Source organism: Miniopterus natalensis, chromosome X (genome assembly GCF_054644295.1).
Source record: "Miniopterus natalensis isolate mMinNat1 chromosome X, mMinNat1.hap1, whole genome shotgun sequence".
In the NCBI taxonomy this organism is placed as follows: domain Eukaryota; kingdom Metazoa; phylum Chordata; class Mammalia; order Chiroptera; family Miniopteridae; genus Miniopterus; species Miniopterus natalensis.
The window spans coordinates 39,501,217-39,524,497 of NC_142103.1; positions in this window are offsets into that span (position 1 = coordinate 39,501,217).

The window sequence follows — 23,281 nt, forward strand, 5'->3', positions numbered from 1 at the left end:
GATTTGTGTATTAATTTTAACTTCTGTGTGTATGTGATTCCTTAGAGTAGTCTACATATAAGATCATATTCTCTGTGACCAGATATTTAATCTCTTCCTTTCCAATTTAGATGTCTTTATTTCTTTTTCTGCTTAATTGTTCTGAATAGGTCTTCTAATACCATGTTGAATAGGTGTGGTAAAAGCAGATGTCCTTTGCCCAGTCAGAGTGGCTCGGTGGTTGAGCATTGACCTGTGATCCAGGAGATCACAGTCAATTCCTGGCCAGGACACATGCCAGGGTTGTGGGCTCAATCCCTGGTAGGGGGGGTGCAGGGGGCAACCAGTCAATGACTCTCTTATCATTGATGTTTCTGTCTTTCTCTCTCCCTCTCCTTTTCTCTCTTTGAAATCAATAAAGATATGTTTAAAAAAATAAAAGCAGGTGTCCCTATCTTGTTCTTAAACTTAGAGGAAAGTCTTTCTTTCTCTCTCTGTTGAATATATTACACTCTTTGTGTGCTTTTCATCTATGACATTCATTATGTTGAGACATTTTTCTTATATTCCCAATTTCTTATGAGCTTTATGTTGTTGTTGTTGAGGGAGGTTGTTGAACATTAGCTGGTTTGGTTCAGTGGTGAGAGCATTGACCTGCAGACTGAAGGGTCTTGAGTATGATTCTGGCCAAGGGTATGTACCTCAGTTGCAGGCTCAATCCCTAGCCCCAGTTGGGGAACATGTGAGAGGGGACCAATTTACATGTTCCTTTCACATTGATGTTTTTCTCTCTCTCTCTGTACCTTCTATTTTCTCTGAAAAACAATGGAAAAAATATCTTCAGGTGAGGATTTTAAAAAAAGGAGAAAAAAAGAAAGGTTGTTGAATTTCTGCATCAATGGAGATGGTTATTTTTTAAAATTTAATTTGTTAATGTGGTGTACATGTAGATTGTTGATTAATTTTTAAACTTTTCTTTTTTGTTGAAAAATTTTAGAGCAGTTTTGGATTAACAGGAAAATTGAGGGGAGGTACAAGGATTTTTAAAATACTCTTTGCCTTCGCATATTTGTAGCCTCTCTCATTATCAATATCCACCACTAGAGTAGTACCTTTGTTACAATTTATGACACATAATAATCATCCAAAGTTCATAGTTTGCAGTACTTCACTCTTGGTGTTTTGCATTCTATTGATTTGAATAATGTATAACATATATCTCCCATTGTGTAATACTACTATAGTATTACACAAAATATTATCACTGTCCTAAAAATCCTCTGTGCTCCACCTATTTATCCCTTTTCCCATGTCCCAACAATCCCTGACAACCAATGAACATTTTTACCTTTTCCAGGATGTAATATAGTTGGAACCATACAGTATGTAGCCTTTCAGATTTGCTTCTTTTAGTTAGTAATATGCATTTAAGATTAACCCACAGCTTTTCATAGCTTCATAACTCACATATTTTTAGTGTTGGATGACATTCCATTGTATAAATGCAACACAGTTTATTTATGCATTCACTTTCTGCAGGACATCTTGGTTGCTTCTAAGTTTTGGCAATTATGCATAAAGCTATTATAAACATCCATGTGAAGCTTTTGTGTGCACATAAATTTCAAATCCTTTGGGTAAATACCAAGGAATAAAAATGCTGGATCATATGGTAATACTATGTTTAACTTTGGAAGAAAGTATCAAAGTGTTTTCCAAAGTGGCTGTACCATTTTCCATTCCCACTAGTCATGAATGAGAGTTCTTGTTTCTGCATATCACCACCAGCATTTGGTCTTGTCAGTATTCTGGATTTTACCATTTTGTTTGGTGATCAATGGTATCTCATTGTTTTAATTTTCATTTCCCTGATGAGACATGATGTGAAGCATATTTTCATATGCTAATTTGCTATCAGTATGTTGTCTTTGGTGAGATGTTTATTAAGGTTGTTGGGCCATTTTAAATGGGATTGTTTTGTTATTGTTGTGTTTATGAGTTCTTTGTATATTGTGATAACAGTGCTTTGTATGATGTGTCTTTTCTAAATATTTTTTCCCCAGTTTGTAGCTTGTATGTTGTTCTTTTGACAATGTCTTTTTTAGAGCAGAAGTCCTTCCCTTTTTAAATTTTAATGAAATCCTATTTCTCAATTTTATTTTATAAATCATGCCTTTAGTGTTATATCTAAAAAATCATTGTGCCCTGACGTGTGGCTCAGTTGGTTGGAACCTCATCCCATACACCAAAAGTTTGTGGGATGCGCTTGGAAGGCAACTGATCAATGTTTCACTCTCACATAGGTGTTTCTTTCTCTCTCTCCTCCTCTCCTTTTCTCTCTAAAAATCAATAAAAGCATGTCCTCAGGTAAGGATTTAAAAAAAAAAAAATTAAGTCAATCCCATACTCAAGGTCATCTAGGTTTTCTTCCTATGTTATTTTCTAGGAGTTTTATAGGTATGCATTTTACATTTAGATCTATGATCCATTTTGACTTAATATCTATGAAGGGTATAACTTCCAAGTCTAGATTTATTTCGTTGCATGTAGATGTACAGGTGTTCCAGCATCATATGTTGAAAATGTTGATTGATTTTTGTCCAACTTGGGCATAGTGTATAATCCTTTTAATATACTGCTGAATTATTTTGCTACTACTTTGTTGAGATCATTGCTTCAGTATTTATAAGGGTTATTGACTTTTAGTTTTCTTCTTGTTTCTTTGTTTCGCTTTGGTATAGAGGAAGGGTAGAGAATCTTTATCTAAGAGCCATTTGCATATTTATAACATCATTAGTGGGCCATACAAAATTATCAACTTAAAAATTAGCTATGAAAAATCTCCTAGATTTATTGAAGTTAGAATTCCACCTGTGGTTTCCTTGGCAGGAACAAACCAAATGATTTCACAGGCAGTATACAGCCATCAGGCTGGACATTTCCCACCCCTGATATAGTAATAGTAGCTTCATAGAATAAATTGGAAAGGGTTCTTCATCTTCAAGTTTTGGGACAGAGTTTAAAGGGACATAATCACTAAAGTAGTGTGATGTTATGTTAGGTGAGATACTAAAACAGAAAAGAATTAAGGTAAAACCAAGAAAATCTAAGTAGAGGGTAAAAAGGAATTCTTTATATATCATCATAACTTTTCTGTTTATTTCAACTATTCTAAAATTATAAATTTATTTAAAAAATAGTTGCCTTAAAACAATAAATTTTAGAATTTTTCAGAAGATCAAATATGTTAGATTGACTAATAGTTCCTTTTTGCCAACACTATCCCAATTTTAACACTGAAAATCATTCCTCTTTGTAAACTTTTTTATCCCAGGCAAATCATTATAATTTTTCACCCTAAATGTGACTCAGTAAGTAATATTTGAGGTAGGTGAGCCCCTGTGGGCTTTTTATCCTTAATCTGAATTCATTTATAATTTTCATATATGGCCTTTCAGCCCTGGTATGTCTTGACACAGTGATGACTGTTATAGTTTTTTCTATCAAAATATTTTTATATCATCATCACATAATCTATGATAATAATTCAGCCATCATATCTAATCCAGATAAATGTTTCAAGTACATCTTCAGAGAAAGAAGTGTATCACTGAAAAATAAAAAACAAACAACAACTAAAAACTATATTATCCACTCCAACCTTCCAGATCTGTCCATGGTTGGTTTCTCATTCAGTGGATACAAAGGCACATGAACTGTTGGCAGTATGTCTGTCTTTGGCCAATGGGAGAAAAAAACAAAAAAAACTACAACACACTACTTTATAGCCCTAAATTAATCTGGCTAATAACCCAGCACTTTTATGTAATTGTTTTTAATAATTTATAGATAAAATGAAATAAGCCCCATGTACCTCTGAAAGCAGCAAATGATTCCTAAGACATTTATTTGTATCAATGTACTAGCTATTCTACTGTATTCATGTAGTAAAGCAGATTGAGGAGGTTGTTTCCCAGTTATCAAAATATTTTTCAGAAGTTGCATGTGTGTGTGTTCCATTAGCATTTAAAAACAAACAAATAAACAAACAAACAAAAAACTAGTAGTTTTCCCTAATAAGTGAGTTTAATCAGCAAGTATTTATTGTTTAGTTCTCTAATTTTGAAACTGTAACAATGAATTTGTATCAGTTTTTCTGAATCTTGTCTGCATATTTGAATTGCTTAAGTATCTGAAAAATTCCAAAGACCAGGCCACATCCAAGATGAATGGGTGGAGCATAGATATAAATAATTTTTGAAGCTTTCCAGATGACTCCAGTGTGCAAATAAGTTTAAGAACCATTGGGTTACATTTTAAAATACTTCTTAAACAATTTAGTTCCAAGTTTGTAAAGCATGTGGAAAAAAGGTTAATATTCCCAAAAATTTATATTAACAGCCAGAAATGTCTTAACATTATTAACCTCTGATATATTTACCAACTTATTCATTACCAAATGTTAGAATATAGATTTCATACTGCAGAGTCTTTGTGTACTAAAGTGAAAAAATCATTATATTCTTAATGAAGACTCACACCCGCTCTACATTCATATTCTTCTCTCTGTTGTGATCATAGAATTGTGTGCATATCAATAAGACAATAATTTCCTAAAACAAGCTTTTACAAGTTAAGAAATGATTTATTAAACTACTCTAGATCCATACCAGAGAAACACATATAAAATGATAGTATAAAATTTTGTGTTCTACAATGAGGAAACCTGTTACTTACAGGAAAAGGAATTAACCATTGTGTCATTTAGAAGTTTTTACAATTAAAAGTTTTATTCCTGGAGGAACTACAAGACAATTAAATGAAATGCTAACAACAAATTAAATGTTTTATAGGTCAGTCATCCCATTAGGTCTCTTTAGGGAAGCTGTTCACATATAAAGCATGCCATAACCTATTTGCATAATGATTCTATCTTAACTGTGCCTTCTGCTCTTTTATGGCATGTTGTTTATCCTGACGCATGGCTGATATAGGAGAGATGTAAAGGATATAAAAGCTGCTATGTATGGCAGATAAAATGTGCAGAATTCAGGCATTACAAACTAAGCATATTAAAACTGACAGTCTTTAAAAGCCATAGATGTGATTTGACATAAAATACATTAAGACAATCTCTTCCCAGAAGCAGAGAGTAGAAGTAGTAATATAGGTAATTTGGACTAAAAAAAAAAAAAAAAAAAAAAAAAAGACCTCCTATGGAAGAAATTAACATTTGGTAGCCTGATTTTTCAATATTCTTCATCTGCATAGCTTGAATGAAGTTTGGATTGTTCAGCCCTTCATTTCACTTTGCATATGTGCACAGAAGCATATGTAACATTGATAAATTTAGAAATTTTCTGTCATGCAATAGTAATAAATGGTATGATAGAAATTATACATATTACTTTTACTTATATAACTGTTTTTTCTGTTAAATTTATTCTAAAATGGGAAAACATTAATATCATAATATTTAGGTATGTGCCCTGTGCCCTCCTTCCCAACCTTCATTTATGTTTGAGCTTTTAATTTCTCATTTACTAAGTGATGCAGAAAGTGTTGATCAGAAGATGGAATAATCAAAATTATTATCTCTTCTATTGACTTTCACATTCATTTTATATATATATTATATATGTAATGCAAATATATATTTCATAGAGAACATTTTTAATGCTGATATATTTTGCTTTGTATTTTGAGTTCCTCAAGCTTAATATTACTTTATAAAATTATGTTGTCCAGTGTATTCTTTGCTATAAATTCCATTGCTAGTTTTGTTAATGAAGCAAAGTGATTTTTTAAACCAAAAGATAGACTCTTGCATAAATATTTCTATAGATTTTAAGATGTATAACTAGGTGATTTGATATACAAATATTGTGAGATAATAAGTTAATTAACATAATTATCATCTCATGTAGTTACCTCTTTGTAGGTATGTGTGGTGAAAGCGCCATTGAAATTTTAATAGGAATTGCATCAAATCTATAAATGGCTTTGGGTAATATGGACATTTTTATAATGTTAATTCTTTCAATTCATGAACACAAGATACCTTTCAATTTTTTTGTCTTCTTCAATTTTTCAACAGTGTTTTTTAGTTTTGAGTGTACAGATTGTTCATCTCTGTGGTTAAATTTATTCTTATTTTATTGTTTTTGTTTGTTTGTTTTTTAATCCTCACCCGAAGATATTTTTTCCTCCCTCACATGCCCCGACCGGGACCTGGGATCGAGCCTGTAACCAAGGTACGTGTTCTTGACCAGATTCGAACCCGAGACTCTTCAATCCCCGGGTCGACGTTCTAACCACTGTTTATTTATTCTAGGGCTTATTTTATTGCTTTTTATGCTATTGTAAATGAGATTTCTTTTTCAACTGATTCATTGTTAGTATGTAGAAAAAAACAACTAAATTTTATATATTGATATTGTGTTCTGCAACGTTACTGAATTTGTTGATTAGTTCTAGCAGTTTATGGTGGATCTGTTACAGTATCCTACATATATGATCAGTCATCTACAAAAGAACCGATTTTACTTCTTTTGTTCCTATTTGAATGCTTTTTATTTATTTTTATTGTCTTATTTCTCTGGCCAGGATTTCTAGTACTATGTCGAGTGGGGGTTACAGAAATGAACATTCTTGTTCTGTTCCTACTCTTAGAAGACAAGCTTTGTAAAGTATTCTTTGATGGCAATTTTTTTTTTTTCTTTCAACACTTTGAGTTTATCATCCCACTCTCCTGACATACAAGGTTTCTGCTGGGAAATTCATTTGGAGTTTTATTGGTGTTCCTTTTAATGTGACAAGTTGCTTTTAACTTGTTTCTTTCAAAAGTATCTCTGTTACTAACTTTTTTCATATAATGTGTTTAAGTGAAGATTTATTAATGTTCAGACTAATTGAGGTTCTTTGGACAAAGTGTATCTGAATGTTCATTTTCTTTCTGAAATTTGGGTAGTTTTCTCTCATTATTTCTTTAAATAAATTTTCAGGCCCTGTCTATTTCTTTGCCCCTTCTGGGACTCTCAAAATTCTTATATTATATATTGTTTTACTTGCTGGTTTCCTATAAATCATGTAGGCATTCTTTACTGTATTTCATTATGTTTTTTCTTTTTGTTCCTATGATGGGATTGTTTTAAGTCATCTCATTTCAGTCTGCATATCCTTTTTTTTTGTTTATAAAGTCTGTTTCTGATGCTCTCTATTGAATTTTCAGGTCAATTATTGTATTCTTTATCTTTAGAATTGCTATTTGGTCTTTTTGGTTGTTGTTATTTCTCTGTTGATCTGAGTGTGGCTATGCAGAAGTGTGCTTCTTGAGCAATGCCCCGTAATAGTGAAGAAGCCAGGTGCTTTCCTTTAAAGGGATACACAGCTTGAAGAGGTGTCTCTTGATACTTACTGAGCTGTGCTGCCTTGCAGGAGGAATGTCATGGTTAAAATAAAACTTTTCTTACCTTCTTCAATGCATCAATTCCCAGATTCCCAGAAATTTTGCTCAAACATGGTACTTAAATCTCTCCACTGTACTGCTAGGTTCTGAGCAAAAGTATGCCCATCCATGGAAGCTTGTCAAAATCAGTGGAGGTGATTTCTGTGGAGGTGTGTGGCCCAAATACTCCTTATAAATACACCACACTTGATAAATAAAAAACAGTTGAAATCATCCTTTATAGCAGATGATATAAATTGGTACTCTCTAGGCCAAATCAAATCCATAACAGTGGTGTGTTATTAAACCACCTCTCTGGAAAATAAAGAATAAAAAGAAGAAAATGAATACTTATAGCATTTATTTCTGTCACATAAGTATTCTTACCATGTCCAATTTCAAGTTACCAGTGTGACATCATTGAGGTACCATGGGATAAAAATATGTGCAAAATTAGGTCTCATTAGCAGATATGAGCTAACTACACTTAACCAGAGATAAATTTGGGAGAATAGGGGAATGATTTGGTTCAGATAGAATTGGTCTTCAGGCTCATAAATGTGTGCATTTATTACTATTATTTAAAAATAAAAATTTTAAATTACTTAAAATATTAGCCTTTAAAATACTCTTACAAAATCACAAAATTTTGTCTTTATTCACAAATGGAAAATATAGGTTAAAGCTGCATCTCTTCTAATGTCTCACTGGCCTTTATTATTCTCATAACAATAAGACTGTCAGTGGTCATTTATATTCTCGTACACAACCAACATGTACACTACTTTCTTGGCCCCTGAAATTATTTGAATTTGAGATCTCTGCCTTAAATTGATTGGTTGCATTAACACTCTCTTAGACCGACGTGCAGCATTTCAATTTTAAATAACTTTTCTAATCTTGACATTTATTTGTAGTTAAAAAAAATAATTGAAGTATGTACTAAATTTCTTTTTTATTTAATTGATTTATGTATGTTTTAAATTTCGATAAAATTCACACTAAAACCCTTAAGGTCTATAAGTTAAAATGTCTAAATTGATCTGATAGACCCTAACAAAGAATTTTAGACAGCAACATAAGTGTCAACATAACACAATATTGTATCTTCTTTTAGGTCCATTACTTTTTTTGTTTTGTTGAGATGAAGTTAGTGGTTTTGATATTTGATATTTCAATTGCTATTAGCTGTCTTAGAATAGCTATTAAAATTCTAATTAGTTTCGTATGTTTTGAAAGATTCTTCAATGTGAGCAGAGCTTATCTGGGTATTTATTACAACTGAGTAAACTGTTACATATCAGTTAATAATTTATTTAATTGAAAATAGTTGAGCGGACAATATGTTTCTCTCTGTTAAATACAGTCATATAATACTCTAAATTTATTTCTTTGGTCAAGGGCTAAAGGATTTGTAAAGGCTTGAGATATCAACCTTAGACTACATGATCTTAAATAATTATTTTAGAAAATTATTACTGGAATATCAAACATACGATGGGTATTTTTATCCTGTTTCTTAAATATTGAACATGAAATAAAGGTATAGTGTAGTGTTCCGTGCAAAAATGGAATCAAAGACTCCTGAATTCTAATATCATATCTCCCAATTCTTACTTAAGAAGTTTTGGAGAAGTAACTTATTATTTGTGCCTTACGTCATTTATCACTAAAATGGACAACATAATAGCACTTGACGTATTGGTTTACTGTGAGCATTAAAGGATATAATATATGCAAATTTTGAATTATAGATCTTGACTAATAGTTAAATCTCAATAATAATTACTAGTGTAAACTGTTATAAGAATTTGTTAACAGGTCAGGAGATGAATGCTGAACCACTTTGAGAGCAGCAACTTTGCTACTCTTTCAGTAGGGAGGCTCCCTTAATATTCTAAGATAGAGATTCTCCACCATAATTGCACATAAAAATCACCTGGGAAGCTTAATTATACTCCTTAGACTGCTTCTTAAAAGATTCTGATTTAATTTGCCTGGGGATGAGATGATATCTTCAGAATTTTTAAAAAATTCCTCAGATAATTGAAATGTGCAGCCAAGATTCAGAACCACTCCTCTAAAATTAAAAGCCCCATATGTTATATAAGCCATCTGCTTATGTAAATTATTGAGCGTGAGAATCTAAATGCATTTTGTCAGCTAAAACGTGGATTCTCAGCTGCATATGTATGTAATTTTTAGAGTGGACATTTTATAGTCACACAGCATTGTCGTTTTTCTGCTTGCATTCCCCTATGAAAGCCCCATGACTGGCATTAATTTGTCCTGGTATTGGCACACTGATTCCGTGAAATGAAAGGGAACACTTGCCCTCATAACTGAGACAGTGATTGAGCCTAACAATCTACACAATATCTCCATGACAATAGGCAATATTTTTCTCAACCTGTGTTCCTGTAACACTCTGGAAGATAGACAAAAAAAACACGTGTACTCACACATGTGTGCACACACACAGAGTAGACTCTTCATGAGTTGTCTCACTTTAGGTCACCCTGTCCCTTTGGTTATAGATGAGGCTACTCAAAAATTATTCTAATCCTAATGGAAAGTCCAGTGCCCTACCTAGGATTTCTGTAAATTCCTATTGGTATTGCTCTTTCAAGATCACTCTATCTCTGACTGATTGCCTCAAAATATTAATCTGCATTTCTTAGCTTAGGGACATAGCCATTTCTCACCTCGGTTTTTACAGAAATTTGCAACAGACTTCCAAATTTTACATTAAGGTGCAATCCCTTTATTGCAGCTCCTAACATTACACTTAACTCAAGAATTAAAACTCATGCCTATCAGTGTTAATGCAAGTTCTCATTGTGGAAAACCAGGTGCTTTTGTTTGTTTGTTTGTTACCTTAGTGTATCTTAGGCTACATACTAAGAGGAAATCTCCAAATATTTAGCCCTCTTACTCACCATAAGGAGATATCAGTGTACAGTCAGTGTTAACACCCAAACAACAAAAGAAGAGATAATTGCTCATAGTTGAATGTAACACATGTGCAAGTAATGCTACATGCTGATTATATGGAGAAGCTGGAGACAGAGAAATCTAAATGAAATGGTTGGTGTGATCAGCATGGAGCAGTTGAAACCTTCAGTTAGCAAACTGCTTAGAGGTGAGAAAAGGAAGATTTTTTTTTTTTATCCTATATGACTTGACTATTTCATTTAGTTGACAAGTCTCAAAGCACTTTACTGATGTGACTTATACTGAGAAATACAAACACTGAGAAGTATTTCTTCCAATACACCTGTGTAACTATGTAATTCCTGTTTTCAGTGTGATAATCTTGTTTATAGAAGTTCAAGTGATAATTCATTCAGTTTACCAAATATCTCCTTTCAATGGCAAGAAGTCTGCATATACTAAATGTAGAGACTTGCTGTTTCAAATCACTTCTAAGTAGGTTGTTCATATTAGCAATATTTTCCATTAAGTGCAGCAGCAACATAGTGTGTAATCTATTTTTATTTTTGCTATTTTAGCTCCCAAATTAGGCACAGTATATATTTTTAAATTATTTTCCTTACCATGTGGCCAAACTCACTATGCAAGAATCTCAGAATCAGAAGATAACACTTTCGGGGAAAATGTGTATCCTTTGTTCCAACAAGTCATCTTTAGGTATTTTGAAAATCATATTTAGTTTTTGCTTATCTTTAATAGAAATTCTATTTCTGCTATTAGAGGTGCTGACTATTTCTATTTTTTATTGTTCAAAATATTACACATGTCTCTTATCCTCCCCATTGACCCATACCACCCCACCCCACCCCCCGCCCCAGTCCCTCTCCACACCATTGTCCATGTTCTTGGGTTATGCATATATGCATATAAGTTATTTGGTTAATTCTTCCCCCTCCACCACCCCCGCCCTCCTCACTCCCTCTGAACTTTCTTCAGTCTGATCTATGCTTCCATGTCACTGAGTCATTTCTGCCCATCAGTTTATTAAGTTCTTTAGATTCCACATATAAGTGAGATCATGTGATGTTTGTCTTTCTCTGCCTGGCTTATTTCTCTTAGCATAATATCCTCCAGGTCCATCTATAATGTCCCAAAGGGTACAAGATCCTCCTTTTTTACAGCTGCGTAGTATTCCATGCCATAAATGTCCCACAGCTTTTTTATCCACTCATCTACTGATGGGCACTTGGGCTGTTTCCAGACCTTAGCTATTGTAAATTGTGCAGCTATGAAATAGAGGTGCCTATATTCTTTCTGATTAGTGTTTCAGGATTCTTAGGATATATTCCTAGGAATGGGATCACTGGGTCAAAAAGGAGCTCCATTTTGAATTTTTTGAGGAACCTCCATACTGTTTTCCATCATGGCTGCCCCAGTCTGCATTCCCACCAACAGTGTACCACAGTTCCCCTTTCTCCACACCCTCGCCAGCACATGTCTTTTGTTGATTTGTTGATGGCAGCCATTCTGACAGGTGTGAAGTGATACCTCATTGTGGTTTTAATTTGAATCTTTCTGATAATTAATGACGTTGAGCATTTTTTCATATGTCTCTTGGACATCTGTATGTCCTTTTTGAAGAAGCATCTATTCAATTACTTTGCCCATTTTTTAATTGCATTGTTTGTTTTCTTCTTGTTGAGGTGTATGAGTTCTTTGTACACTTTGGAGATTAGCCCCTTATCAGATACATCCTTGGCAGATATGTTCTCCCAGACTGGGTTTCCTTTGTATTTTGAGGCTGATTTCTTTTGCTGTGCAGAAGCTTTTTAGTTTGATGTGGTCCCATTTGCTTATTTTTTCTTTTGTTTCTGTTGCCCTTGGAGATGGATCAGTGAAATTCCATGATGTTAGCTGTCTGTGACTGTACTGCCTGTTTTCTTTCAGTATTTTATGGTTTCATGTCTTACAATTAAGTCTTTTATCCCTTTTGAGTTTATTTTTGTATAAGGAGTAAATTGGCGGTCTAGTTTCGTTTTTTTTTGCATGTAGTTGTCCAATTTTCACAGCACCATTTATTTATTTATTTATTTATTTATTTATTATTTATTTATTTATTTTTAAATATATCTTTATTGACTTCAGAGAGAGGAAAGGAGAGGGAGAGAGAGAGATAGAAGCATCAATGATGAGAAAGTCATTGATCGGCTGCAGCCTGCAACCTGGGCATGTGCCCTGACCGGGAATTGAACCCCGATCGCCTGGATCCTAGGTCGATGCTCAACCGCTGAGCCACGCCCGGCCGGACAACACAACAACATTTATTGAAGAGACTGTCTTTACTCCATTGTATGATCTCGTCTCCTTTGTCAAATATTAACTGACTATAATTTTGTGGGTCTATTTCTGGGGTCTCTGTTCTGTTCCATCGATCTATATGTCTGTTGTTGTACCAATACCAGGCTGTTTTGATTACAATGGCTTTGTAGTACAGTTTGGTATTCTGTAAAGTGACCTCTCCCACTCTTTTCTTTCTCAAGATGGCTGTGGCTATTTGGGGTCTTTTTTGGTTCTATAAACATTTTTGGAATATTTGTTCTAGCTCTGTGAAATATGCTGTTGGTATTTTAAAAGAAATTGCACTGAATCTATCAATTGCTTTGGGTACTATGGACATTTTAATAATATAAATTCTTCCAATCCATGAGCAGGGTATGTTCTTCCATTTGTTTATATCTTCCTCCATTTCTTTTTTCAGTGACCTGCAGTTTTCTGAGTACAGGCCTTTTACATCCTTGGTTAAGTTTATTCCTAGGTATCTTATTTTTTTAGTTGCAATGATTAATTTTATTGTTTTTTTGTTTCTCTTTCTGGGAGTTCTTTATTGGTGTATAAAAATGCCATTGATTTCCGGGTTTTAATTTTGTATCCAGCTACCTTGCCAAATTCGTTTATCAAATCTAGAATTACTTTGATGGAGTTTTTAGGATTTTCTATATACAATATCATGTCATCTGCAAATAATGCCAGTGTTACTTCCTCCTTTCCAATTTGGATATCTTTTGTATTTTCTTGTCTGATTACTATGGCAAGAACTTCCAGTATTATGTTGAATAAGAGTGGTAAAAGTGGACATCCCTGTCTTGTTCCTGTTTTTAAGGGAAATGGTTTTAGTTTTTGACCACTGAGTATGATGTTGGCTGTAGATTTGTTGCATATGGTCTTTAATATGTTGAGGTATGATCCCTCTATTCCTACTTTGCTGAGAGTTTTTATCAGAAATGGATGCTGAATTTTGTTGAATGCTTTTTCTGCATCTATTGATATGATCATATTATTTTTGTCCTTTATTTTGTTTATGTGATCCATCACATTTATTGATTTACAGATGTTATATACCAGCCTTGTATCCCTGGAATAAATCCCACTTGGTCATAGGGTATGATCTTTTTAATGTATTGCTGGATCTGGTTTGCTAGTATTTTGTTGAGGATTTTAGCATCTATGTTCATCAGGGATATTGGCCTGTAATTTTCTTTCTTTGTAGTGTCCTTATCTGGCTTTTGGATTAGGATGATGCTGGCCTCATGAAAAGAATTTGGGAGTTTTCCCTCCTCTTGAATTTTCTGAGATAGTTTGAATAGAATAAGTGTTAATTCTTCTTTGAATGTTTGGTAAAATTCACCTGTCAATCCATCTGGTCCAGGACTTTTGTTTGCTGTGACGTTTTTGGTTATTGCTTCAACTTCGTTAGTTGTTATCAGCCTATTTAGGTTTTCTGCCTCCTCCTGATTCAGCTTTGGAAAACTGTATGTTTCTAGGAATTTGTCCATTTCCCCCATGTTGTCCAGTTTGTTGGCATATAGTTGCTCATAGTATTTTCTTATGATCCTTTGTATTTCTGTTGAATCAGTTGTTATATCGCCTCTTTCATTTCTGGTTTTATTTATTTGGGTCTTCTCTCTTTGTTCCTTGGTGAGTCTGGGTAAAGGTGCATCAATCTTATTTATCTTTTCAAGGAACCAGCTTTTGATTTCATTAATTTTTTGTATTGTTTTTTAGTCTTTATGTCATTCATTTCTGCTCTGATCTATATTATTTCCTTCCTTCTGTTTTCTCGGGGCTTTTCTTGCTGTTCTTGTTCTAGTTATTTTAGTTGTTGTGTTAGATGATTTCTTAGAACTTTTTCTAGTTTCTTGAGATATGCTTGTACTGCTGTGAACTTTCCTCTCAAAACTGCTTTCACTGTGTCTCATAGCTTTGGGGTTGTTGTTTTCTGTTCATTTTCTTTTTTTTCCACAAAGTGTTTGATTTCTTCCTTGATCTCATTGGTTACCCATTCATTGTTTAAAACATGCTATTTAGCCTCCATGTGTTGGAATATTTTTGAGTTTTTTTTTATAATGGTTGATTTCTAGTTTCATGGCATTGTGACCCAAGAAGATGCTTGATATGGTTTTAATCTTCTTGAATTTGTAAAGACTTGCCTTGTTCTCTAACATGTGGTCTATTTTTTAGAGTGTTCCATTTGCACTTGAGAAGAATGTGTATTCTGCTGCTTTGGAATGAAATATTATGTAAATGTCAATTAAATCTATTAGATCTAGTGTGTCATTTACGGCCTGTGTTTCCTTGTTGAGTTTTTGTCTTGAGGATCTGTCGAATGCTCACAGTGGGGTGTTAAAGTCCCCCACTATGATTGTGTTACTGTTGATCTCCCCTTTAAAGTCCCCCAATAAAGTTTTTTATATATTTAGGTGCTCCTTTATTGGATGCATATATATTTATAAGGGTTATTTCCTCCTATTGGATTGATCCTTTTAGTATTATATAGTGACCATCTTTGTCTCTTCTTATGGTCTGTATTTTGAAGTCTATTTTGTCAGAAATAAGTAATCCTACTTCAGTTTTTTTCATTTCCATTTGCATGGAATATTTTTCCATCCCTTCACTTTCAGCCTGTGTGAATCTTTTCCCCTCAGGTGGGTCTCTTGTAGACAGCATATATTTGGGCCCTGTTTTCTTATCCATTCAGCTATCCTATGTCTTTTGATTGGAGCATTTATACCTTTTACATTTATGATTACTATTGACATATACTTATTTATTGCTATTTTCCACTTTATGCTAATGTACTTTTACCTCAGTATTTCTTGTTTTTCTTAAAGCAGTCTTTTCATCATTTCTTGCAATGCTGGTTTGGTGGCTCTCAACTCCTTTAGCGTTTTTTGTCTGGGAACCTCTTTATTTCACCTTCAAATTAAAATGATAGCCTTGGTGGATGTAGCAATCCTGATTGCACGTTCTTGCTTTTCATTACTTTGAGAACTTTATGCCACTTCCTTCTGGCCTGAAGAGTTTCTGTTGACAGATCTGCTATCAGCCTTATGGGGGTTCCCTTGTAGGTCACTGCTTGTCTCTCTCTTGCAGCGCTTAATATTCTCTCTTTGTCCTTGACATTTGCCATTTTATTTATGCTGTGTCTTGGAGTGAGTCTCTTTAGGTTCTTCTTGTTTGGAACCCTCTCTGCTTCCTGAACTTGTGTGGCTTTCTCCCTCACAACTGTAGGAAAGTTTTCTGTCATTATTTCCTCCACCAAGTTCTCTATCCCTTGCTCTCTTTCCTCCTCCTCTGTTACTCCTATGATGTGAATGTTGTTGTTTTTCATGTTGTCCCAAAGCTCCCTTAGACTATCCTCATGCTTTTTAAGCGTTTTTTCTTTTTCCTGCTCTGATTGAGTGGTTTTTTTTCTGCCTTGTTTTGTAATTCACTTATTCTATCCTCTGCTTCATTGATCCTGCTTTAAATTCCTCCTAGTGTATTCTTGATATCAGTTATAGTATTCTTCATTTCTTCCTGATTATTATTTATGATAATTATCTCTTTTTCATGTTTTCACTAAGGTCCTTGACCTTACCATTATGTGTCTTTTTGTTCTCATTAATTTCCTTGAGCATCTTTAAAACCATTACTTTGAACTCTATTTCTGATAACTTGCTTAACTCCATCTCATCAAGCTCTTTTTCTGGTGATATCTCTCTTTCTTTAGTTTGGGGTTTGTTTCTTTGTCTCCCCACTTTGGTAGCTCTTACTGTTTGTATCTACATATTAGATATATTTGCAGTTTCCCAGTCTTGTGGGGTGGCATTTTGTAGTATGTGTCCAGTGCAACCCAGAGGTGTGTTTTCCTTATACTTCTGAACTCTTTGGTCTAGGTGTGTCCTTTTTGTGAGTGTCCCTTTGTGGGTTCTTTGGGCTCTTCTCTTATGAGTGGGTCTAGATTTCTGTTGACCCGTTCTTGGGAGAACTCCTCTCAGGTTGGCTAACTGTGTGTCTCAGCCCCAACCACATCTTGTGAGCTGTTGTATGGGTTATGGCAAGGCAAGACAATACACAACCAAATTACCAGGAAACAAGCAATATCTTATAAAATATCTTGACAATCACAATGAAATCATCTCAAGTGGAAATAGAACTGGGAGAGTGAAGTGAGAACACAAATCTAAAGCAAAATAGAAAAAAAAAGGGAGAAAAAAATAGAAAGGAGAGAAAAGGATATTATAGCTAATAGAAACAAAAAATTTTAAAAAATAATAAACTAAAATAAAATGTAAAAAGTAGAGAAGCTACTGGGAGATAAAAGTGACAGAGAAATGTTTCTTAAAGAAGGGTGAGCAAAAAATTAAGGGTAGCGCATAGGAATAGAATAATGGTTGAAAATGAAAAAATAAAAATACAATAAAGAGACAAAAGAAACTAACAATCAAACAAAAAGTCAGGAAGGCAGAAGGTAGAAAAAGAAAAGAAAGAAAAAAGAGTTATGCCAATGAAACATGAAAAGAGAGAGAGACAGCACTGGCAGAGAGAATGTCCATTAAGAGATACTGAAGAAACTGTAGAGAAAAGCAGTAAACTTATTGGTTATAATGATAGTGTCCCAGCAATTAAGCAGAGAATATCAAGGAAATCTTGATAGTAGAACAAAAGATAAAGAAAAATAGTGGAAAAAACAACAACAAAAAGACAACAACAAGCAAAGTAAAACAAATTTTAAAAAGTGAATTAATTAAAAATTTAAAAATTTTAAAAGAAACATTTGTTTTCCTTTTTTCTAAGACAAAAACGTGAATCAGGTGAGTTTCATCTTGGCAGGTTATGTTGTCTGCAGCTCACTGTTTTGTAAGCTGACATCAGTTCTCCTAAGCGGTACTTATGTATCAGCCAATGGCAGAAGCTGTCCAGGTTGGGCTCAGATATCCTTAGGTAGTTGGCTGATCTGAGGCTCTCTGTGGTCCACCTCCCCTTGTGAGTTATTTTGCCTCTCCCTTGTGGTTCCCTGGTTTAACTCCAGAGTCTTCTGAAGAGTCCTTAGGGTGCAAGCCAGCTAGTGTAGCTTGGGGCATCTCTCCCTTTAATTAGAGGTTTTGCTGTCAGGCACTCACTGTGGGGAAGTTAGTCTCTGCTCCAAAGCCAACTCCTCAGCCTCTACCCTATCCTCCAATTCCAGTTCCCCATGCAATGGCCCGCTACATTTCAGATTGACTTCAGTCTATTGCCTTTTCTGTAGGGGCAGTTTCAGCAGCCTGGGCTCAGTGGGTTCGATTAAAGAACAGTCTGATGAGCCCTTTACCTGCCCAGTCCTCAGCAGGGGCTTTAAGCTTTCCCTCCAGTTCCCAAACAATAATCCCAGAGAGTCTTAATCTTATAATGTCCTCCTGTGAGCTATTCTCCCTTCCCCCTCAGGAGTATGCCCTGCGGGAGATACCTGGGACCTCTGTCAGCTGAACCAGCTCCTTTCCTGTTGGGATGGTGCTCCTAGCCTGCAGGAGAGCTAGGCATGCTCCACTCCTCCTTTCCCAGATGTCATTGGTTGGTCCCATGGGTCTGGTATTTCAAATACTCCACTATGCAGACACAAATACCAGCTTTCACTGGTCTGTCTCCCCAATGCAAGCCAGGAAGTTTGATGCCAGTTCAGCAATCAGAAACTCAAAGACTCACAACGCAACACACAAGCACAGAACCTGCCCTGCAAGGTCCTACTGCCACAGTGTCTAGCTACCAAGCAGGAGGGGTCACAAAGTTGACCCCACAGGGCTCCCCTGCACTACCAAACTCAGTAAAGCTGGGGCAGCTCCATGCACACCACCACGGCACCCCTGAGAGCTGGTCAAAAATCCCAGAATTGCCCTAAGGGGTACTCAGGCGGCTGAAGGAAAACTCCCTTTCACAGGCAGCTCTAGTTTGTCTCTGGTGGCAGGAAGGCTTTGGTTCCCTTCCCTGCACCACACGGATCAAATGCTTTTTGGAGTTGTGCACCATGCCTTACAGGAAGGCAGAGGGTCCTTGTATGTGGCTGCTCAGTGCAGCCCTCCAGCCCCTTTATATTGGGAAGTCACACACTTTGGGACAGCCTTTCCCATGGTCAGCAACTGGGGTGAAAGAGACCTGTGCCATCTGCCCCCATTAGGCACGTTGTTTCACTGGGAGGCACAGTCCCGTCCTCACAGGCACACTGTTCCCCTGGATCCCTCTGCCCTTAGTGCACAGGCTTCCCTTCCCTTCTCCTCCGCTCTGGGCTTGAGATCCCAGTTTTTGGATGCCAGTCCGCACTCCCGAGGGGAGGGAGCTTTGCAGCCTCAAACCCTAGGAGCTCAGAGCCCAGAGCTATCTTTAAGGGGGACTCCCCCTTTCTATGAGCCCCCTCTTTTACCAGACTATGTTTCTTCAGTGCTCCCTACTCAAAATATGTCCAGTCAGGTATATGTCTTTGGTTTTTCCAAGCTGGTTACACAGTATTCTAGCAGCAAATCTAGTCTCTGGCTGGGAGCGGGGGTGCTCAGCTTCTTCTCACAGTGCAGCCATCTTCCGATCTATTTCCATCTTCCCATTATGTTTTCTTTGTGTCCTTTACTCAAGCTTTGTTCTAATAATTTAATCAAGGTTATAAACTAAACTGTGACTGTCTTTGGAGACAATATCATTAATTTATTTTATAATTTCTACGGGAAGAAATCCACACTTTGCTTTTGTTTGTTTTATTATTTCAAGTTGAGTTTTAATATCTTGTAAGACTGATAACAGACTTATAATAGTTTATAAGAATGTTAATAGCTTATTAGAGAAAACTAAACCAGAGAACATCAGGCTCCTTAGTGTTTGTTCACAAACATATGGTAAACATTTATTTTCCTGCTACTTACTCACCATGATTGGTAGCATTTAGCTTGGAATTGTGAACACACAGTTATGTCAATTGCTTTTTAGTTCACACCTGATAGGACAACCTATACTTGAATTTGCCTGTACTTGCCCACGGTCCAACTAAAAGGTGTGATAAGAATCAGTAACCTCAAGTAGCATATTTTCACTGACATAGTCTGCACTTGTGAGGTTTATTTTATGACCCTGCTACAGGATATTCTCTAAACCCATAGAAGTTTAAAGGGCCAATATGCAGTTGGGGTTGATTTTCCCCAGGTCGTTAAAATGTCTCTTCTACATTAAAATCACAGTTTTGATGTAATTTTCTCAATTAAGTCCTAGAATTATTTCTTTATTCACAAATTACAATTTTTTTTTAAATATATTTTTCATTGATTTTAGGGAGAGAGAGGGAGAGAGAGATAGAAACATCAATGATGAGAGTGAGTCATTGATCAGCTGCCTCCTGCATGCCCCCCACTGGGGATCGAGCTCAGAAACTGCGTACATGAGCCCTAACTGGGAATAGAACCATGGCTTCCTGGTTCAACCACTGAACCACAGTGCCTGGGCTATCAGAAATTATTTGTTGTACGTACTCAACCTTAAAATGGTTTCTTTTATGTACACATGGTAGACAGTTTTTCTCTCTCACTTTCTCTCCTCCTTCTTTCTTTCCTCCCCTCCCTCCCTCCCTCCCTCCCTCCCTCCCTCCCTCCCTCCCTCCCTCCCTCCCTCTAATTCTCCCTTCTTAATTTGTTTTCATTAACAGAATCAGATATATTGAAAAGTGATCTTAGTCTTTTTTTTTCAATAAAATTTTTAAATAAACACCAATTTTTACAGAAGTGTTAACTAGAATTTTAAAAGTGATTTCACTGAGTGCAAAGATCAATTTGGGAAGATTTTTGTCTTAACAATATTGAGTTTTTTGATACATGAACAAGCAATATCTCTTTATTTATATCTTTCTAAAATTTTCTCATCAATATTTTAAAATATATTTTAAAAACGATATTTTATAGAAGTTTTAGATTTAAAAAAAAATCAAGAAAGATATACAAAAATTTCCCATATAGTCCTTGCACCCACACATTTATAGCTTTCCCCGTTATGAACAAAACTCACCAGAGTGACAATTCCAAAATGTTGAAACAAGAGACCTCAGCCTCTGTCCTCCCACAAAGATCAACAATTAGACAGCCATCCACAAACTAAAGCATCTCTGGGGAGGCTCTGGAACCCAGTTAAAAACGGTAGTAACACCATGATACAAAAAACATGTCATTAACTGCACAGGAAGTAAAAGAAAAAAAAAAAAGGCACTTTCCTTTTGTCTGCATTATCCCATTCCCCAAGCCAGCATTGCTTGTCATAAAAAGGGACTTCCCAGCTAGAGATTCCCTTGCAAGGAAAGGAGAAGCAATATGAGCGATTAGCTTCTACAGCCTTTTGGGACACTGTAAGAATGTTACACTTTGGTTTCACCACACACAGACTGGCAAAGATGAGACATATAGAGAAAGCTGGTAACAAGAAAGAAATGGAGAGACTACTGTGGGGAAGAAAGGAACTTTCTCTACCCTCAAAGATTTTTTTCCACTGGTATAATAATCAAATAGACATGTGACTGATTAGCAAGAGAAAGTGACTAAATTTAATTACATATGTATGTGAACCTCGAATATATGAGAAAGTCTGAGACCTCATATGCATGAGAGTTTCAAAGACACACAAAAAAGGTATGTATGACTTTCTGAGCTACAGATGAGGTAAAGGGCTTCAGAAAGCCATTGTAGAGAGAACACATGTTTAGTAATTAGTAGTTTGTCCTGCCCTATAGATAGGTCAAAAGAACTTATCTCTGATAATCTTTTATTATGGGCAAAGCTCCGTTTTAAGTTCTAGATAGCTAAGAGAGGCGCAGCAGTTTCTTTTGAACCTGTAGCTAAAGTTGCCTTTAGCTCAAAAATAATCTGTGCACCACAGGGGAACATTGTGTGGCGACTCATCATGAAACCCCATAGTTCCCTCCTCTAAAAGTTCACTGGAAGTTTCACATTTCAGAAGTTGGATTGATAGATCGTTTTACATCTCATTAAACCAGTCCCAGTCTTGTCAGGTTTCAACTGAAATAAATAGTAAATATTTCTGGCTGTATTAAGCTTTCTGTGGAGAAAGTGAAAACACTTAAGCTTTCTAGCCACCTTCTCCCAGCTAAGGCCCTCATTGTGTAAATATGTTATAGCTTAGTCATAACAGATGTCATGTTAGTTGACTAATGTCTGACCCATCCTTGGCTGAGAGCCATTACTGTTCTGGCTCCTATAAGACTGGCCCCAGGCTTTCAGAGGTACGGGTTTGTCCCCAGTGTATGCCCAGCAGGCCGCCACTGGGAGAAGACACAGTTTTGCCCCCTTGTGTATGTTCAACCCAGTTGTCAACTGAAATAAAGTCATGTCTCATCCTCCTTAGGCTGCACAGTTTCCTTTCAGTCTGTCCTGATCTATGAAACTTGGCAGCCCCGCTCCTCACCAGTACAATTGATGTCGTCTGTTGGATCCATCTGGGTCCGGTTTGGAGCCTTTGGCCCCCTTGGAGGGTGGGAGAGATGGCTGGCCTGCAACAAGTATGTGGGACTCGGTGACCAGCCTCTTGTCAGCCTAGGGCCACACTGCAGGCATAGCCAGACATGGATAAAAGTCTCATCCAGATTGAGAAAGCCCTCCTCCAGGTGGGGAAGTCTTTCGACAGAGAGCCCAGCTGGCTGCGGGGACCATGGGCTGGATTTTTCTTGCACTCCGTGTGGACACCCAACAGAAGCTGCGTGAAGCTGCTCGGTTCCAGGAGCTCCGGAGTGAATTGGAGACAGAAAGGCAACAGCGACAGGCGCTGGAGGGGAACAGACGCCTTTTGGAAGCCGAAGGACGGAGGCAGGCAATGCTCCCCATGAAGATGCGGGAGTCCATAGAAGCAGTAGACTCCTTGGGGGAGGAGGAGGAGTGTGGTCTTTTGTTTAGGGCTAGACCCATAGTGATGCAAAAGCTAGGGTCTGGCTGTTCTGGCCAGAAGAATATACCTAAGGAACTAACAGTAAAGGTAGAAAAAGATCCCTACTGTACAGGACAAGGCCCGACAAGCTAGCCCAATAATTACCGCTGGCCCTGTGTTCCTATAGAAAAAACAAACCATTCATGCTCAGGCCAAGCATAACCCCATTACTCATTATAAGGCATTGTGTTTAAATCATCCCTTTTCTGTTGCTAAAGGTCCCCCCCTTGTTTCCTGTAACAAAAGCTGACAACCTAACAAATTCTTGGAAACCCCTGTACCACAGTGCCTTTGTAGTTACTGAGTAGAAAATGAGGGAAGAACTAAGGGTCAGGGCTGCAGTTCGGCTCTTACAGGGGTGAGACGCTGCAACTGTAGCCGCTGGCCAGCTAATAAAGGCTCCAAAAATTCAAACACAAACTCTGGTCATCATCTGTCCCGGGTCACCCCAGAACAGGGCCAGCCATGGACCCCAGTGGGGAGCCTCTCGGTGCCTCCCCGGGTAGTGGAACACGTTATGTATCGCCCCTGTACCCAAACCGAGTTGGTGGAATTAGGGCGGCAGTTCTGAAAAAAGCCTAATAATGAGCCGTTGGCCTCCTGGCTGTTGCAGCTGCCCGGTAGGAGTGGATGGCATAGCCCTTAGTGGCCAAGAAATGGAAAAGC